The 5,063-nt window shown below is 32.0% G+C and overlaps 1 pseudogene; it reads right to left on the bottom strand.

Annotated features, from left to right (window-relative positions):
• Positions 1-4,011: 4,011 nt before the first annotated feature.
• On the bottom strand, positions 4,012-4,831 carry LOC122050223 (annotated as a pseudogene).
• Between the last annotated feature and the right edge of the window lie 232 nt (positions 4,832-5,063).

Genomic DNA, 5,063 nt, shown 5'->3' with positions numbered 1-5,063 from the left:
TTCTTTCTTTCGTTCATTATTGACCAGAACTGGTGGAGATGAGCTTCAAAATGAGAAAAGAGTTTCAGTGTAGATAAAGCCTATAATAATGTCATATGTCAGACAGCAAGTTTTGTTAAGGAGTTATGGTTTACTGCCTAGAAGCATACCTCATTGATATCTCATATACAAAGGAATATATCTTTACAATGTCAGAACACAGAAAACAAAGAGCACAGTCTAGATTTTGAAACAAGCATATCAGATCACAAATAGTCATTTTAATATGCAGTCAGGAAACCTCTATGATGAACTGGCAATAGAAGATAGAGACAACTGTCAGTGCAAGATCAGATCCCATAATACAGAGCCTTTTGCTGTACAATTAGCAAATGCTACTGAAATGTGTTCTTCCACCTTGGCTTGGTAAAAACTTACCTAAGGACCTTCAAGCTAACATCTCAAACTCTCTCATTTATATAAATGCAAATGAGCTTACTGTTGTTGAATGCATTGGCAAGTGTGTTGATCCAACAACTGAGTCCGATTGGTCAGCTCGAGGACGAGTCGATGGCTCTAGTTTACACTAGATTCCTTCATACTTATCCAATAATGAATATCCAATTGAGTCAGAGCAATGGAACCCATGAAACACAGGGATCAGAATTAAAGATGAACAAGAATATAACAGAAGCTCACACAAACATATAGTCGGGAAAAATCACCTGCTGCATAAAATTGATAACTCTATATTTGGTCTCCAAAACATAGCTAGATATTGATGAAAATATAATTAATATTATAAGGAGAAAATAATTGGGAGAAGTTTATAAAATTTGTCTGACGATAATAGTGTGTTTCTGGGCTAAAAGGCTAAAGGGAAAGGTTTATTCAAGTAGTCGAACCAATCATGCTCTACGAGTCACAGTATTAGGCAACTAGGAATATCATATATATAAATAAATTAGTATAACTGAAATGAGAATATTGTGGGGTTAGTAGAAACGATACAATCAAAATATTAAAAGTAGGAGCAAATAGATGATAAAATGAGATTAAAGAAAAGTTTAACATAATCCACAAGTGATATGGGAATGATATGGGAATGTCTGAATAAACTTTTAAAGGTCATAACTTTTAACTTAAATATTAGAAGACAATTCATATCCCACTTCCAAAGGCATTTAAGACATGACCTTCATAAATCCTAAACATTTGAGCAAAAGAAGATATTGCTTACCTTAAGTGGCTCAATATCATCGGTCCTACGATAAGATACAAATAGGCAAATCATGGAGAATATTTTACCTTAACACAGTGATCCTTTACATGAGAAAGATCAGACATCCAATGAGATATTTTACATTTACTAATAATTGATCTCAAGACTTTCATAAACCTTGAATATTGGAACAAAAGGTGATAACTTTCATCCCAAGCGGCCCAGTATCATCGGCCCCCTAATTAGATACAGACAGATAAATCACAGGGGAGCATTTTACTCTATCACAGTGCCTCTTTGCATGTGGGAGATTAAGCACCCGACGAAACATTTTACATCGGTTGAGAATTAATCTCAAAACCTATTGGAGCAACCTCCCATGCAAGTACTAACTGTACATTTCTGCAAAAGGTCATACGTTGATCCCGGCTATCCCACATGACCAATTCTATAGCCAGAGAGATAAATTAAGAAATTGAACATACCACCATACAGTGTACATGATTAATATCCTACTTGTATAATATTTATAAATTTTTATCAACCCATTTATTTAACCAAATATGTCAATCTCATATTCATATAAATTAATTATGCAGGGTTGGTTTTAAAACCAACACTATGATATTGATTTTCAAAAATCAACACCATGGTATTGGTTTTCAGCATCATAATTGTGCTGATTTTTAAAATGCACTATTATTATGGTATTAATTTTTAAAAACAAGCATCACTTTTGAAAAATCAGGGTCAATGTGGTATTGGCTTTTGAAAATCAGTACTACCATAGAGTTGATTTTTGAAAACCAGTACCACACTGTTCAAATCAAAGTTCAAACAATCCAAATTGAATTGGAGCTCAAATTTTATTTTGAATCAAGTTCGAGTTAAAATTATTTATATTCTTGAATTTGAATTGAAATTGAATAACATATATACTTTTCAAGCACAAATATTAATATTTTTATACTATTCGAGTTGATTCATTTGCACCTCTACCCAAAATACATCCAAAATAAATTTCATTATAAGTATATATAAATATATACATTGGGTGAACAAGTCACAATCTATTTGGTAAACATGTATAGTATATATATAAAATGAACACTCTACAATCCATCCAGTATGAGGTACATCACAAATAAGTATAAAGGATAAACGATCTGTAATCCATTCAAAAAATATATGTATATATCAAAGGTGAATGAGTCACATGAGTCACAATTTATCTAAATACATCTTATATAATGAGATAAACCACCTATAATTCACTTAGTAAAAAAAGTCTTCTCATAAAAAACGATTATGAGAGGGAGAAAAAAAAAAAAAAAAGTAAGTCCAAGAAGTTTTTTAAAAAATTACGACTACCTTTCTTTAATTAATATTTTTTTTTATTGACTATGAATATATTATAAAATATCATTCAAAAATAAAAAAGCAGTCATGACATTCAAAATATAAATTAAATCCAAGGAAAACTAACCACCTTAGTCTAGGTTTAAATTAAAAAGACGCAAAACGTTTAGCCATTGTAATCGTATTTGGTATATATATACTAGTGAACACAGAATTTACTAAAATCGAGATTTTTCTACTTTTATTGATATATTTTACAAGAGAATTAGAATCAACGAGGGTACTAACTTCAACCTTCCACTGCCTCAGCCAGATGGTCGAATATAGGCATGACACTTGTGCACCTATATCTATCATTATATATAGTTTGGCTAGTAGTGATACGGTCAAAATCGTCTACCACTCGTGGCGACAGTCCTACTAGTTAGAGACAAGATATATGGTATTCTCATTTGAAATAACCTTTGATCGAAATATCTAAAAAAAACCTAACTTGGCTAGATTTCTTGTCGCGTTATAAAATCATCTTTTTATGTAAAAATTTGATTAAACTAAATTGATTCGAATTTAAAATTTTAATTTGGTTATTTTAAAATTTTAATTGTTAAAAAAACAATTATATCAATTAATTTGATTCCATTTTAATTTTAAAATATCTTATTTAATTAAATTGAATAAATTAAAATAAAAAATTCATCAGTAAATTAAGTAAACTTATAAATTCCTAACTAATTGATAAATGATATATGGTTAAAAATTTTGATTAATTCATTTTTTTATTTTTTAATTTATTTTTACATTAAGAGGGCTCTTCAATTAAAAATTTTTTTTACCACTCTCACTTATCACTTATCAGACAGCCACCTCTCCATCTCATAAGTCTATAGCTAATTCTGATTTCCTTTGGTAATCAATCTGATACAATAGATACTATTGATTCACACATAAATGTCTTAAGTGATCTTCAGCTTGACGTTTGGAAAGAAAAGATGTGACCATAAATTTTTATTAATTAAAAATTATCCATTAACATCAGCTAAACATAACCCAAAACTCTAAACAAAAAAGGAAAATTTTTAAATATACTAAAAATTCAGAATATCTTAGACAAACTCCAAATTCAAAAATATAAAAGATAAAAATTAATAAAAATAACCTAAATACCAAACTTAAAATAACCTAAATACTAAATCGATAAAAAATAATAAAAATATTAAAATTACTTCTTGAATGACCCTTCTGTCCGCATCATTCTCTTCATTCATCCTCGAATTTAGAATAGTATCAAGTGGTAATCCAAGATGAAATTCATCTACACTAAATTAGCAAAATCTACTAGCAGCTATTAGATTTTAAGAATCCTCATTGATCCACTGATGAGTACGACATTATAGATATTAGTGTTTCTTATCCATCTTCGTGTCCCTCAAATACTTCTCACCCGACTGGCCTTAAGTAGTCAAACTAGTTGGACCATATAACAACCACTCCAAGTTTGAGGTCACCTATCTCAACTCTTCCAACTAGAACAGTACCAATACCATAGATTTTATACACATCCTAGGGAGCCGAAAGGGTTTATCTGTAGGCCTCTGTTCATTGATCAAGTCGAGAGCCTCAAAAAAGATGTGGCCCTTGTACCAATCCAAGTTGATAGACCTATCAATCATCTGGTCCAGAGATGGGAGGCAGGGATCCTCTGGTCTGGACCAATCTTGGACTCCTATCTATTTATTGGTAGGGTGAATTATACCCTACATGTTAAACAGATGGGATCCAGTTCATCCCACCAATAAGTTTACAGGGCCTTCCCTGGTCCAGAAGATTCTGGACCAGAGGATCTGGCACGAGAGATGGGAACAAAAGGAATCTTCTTGAGGTTGTAGCCAGCCTTTTTGAGGTAGGAAGAAGCCACATTCATAATTTCATTGTACCTTGCCTTGGAATACTTGGGGGTGGTTGAATCCATCTGGTTATCACAGCAATTTATCTGTTTGACTCTGAGAGTGAACGCAAACAAAACATGCTCAGGGTCTGACCAACCTTGGAGATGCTGGCTTCGAAGCCGTCGGTGGTGGAATTGACAATGAGAACGGCATAGTCAGCTTTGTTATATACTAGCTCGCTAGTTGATTCAGTCTTATCTTCATCATAAAGTGGATCTCCGCCTATTTTAATTTTGTTCACATCTTCCTTATAAATAAAAACTCTTCCATCCTCATTAAGAGCATCCTCTTCCTCTTCTAGTTTGTCCAGTGATTGTTTTTGCATTGAACTAGATTTTTTCTATTTTGGTTTTCAAATATCGCCATCATCCTTTCAGTAAGTTGTTCCACAACCCTTTCCATTTGATCCATTTATTCATCAATTATCTCTCGAACTTGTTGCTTCATATCACATCATACACATTGTTTATGTTGTCAACGCTGTTAGACAGTACAATCTGATATCGGAGATTTTACGGGGTATTAATTGAATTTAAATTCAGCTAATACCCCATAAA

This window comes from Zingiber officinale, chromosome 3A (assembly GCF_018446385.1).
Source record: "Zingiber officinale cultivar Zhangliang chromosome 3A, Zo_v1.1, whole genome shotgun sequence".
Lineage (NCBI taxonomy): Eukaryota > Viridiplantae > Streptophyta > Magnoliopsida > Zingiberales > Zingiberaceae > Zingiber > Zingiber officinale.
The sequence above is the reverse complement of the archived record's forward strand: the minus strand, read 5'-3'. Positions and strand labels throughout refer to the sequence as shown.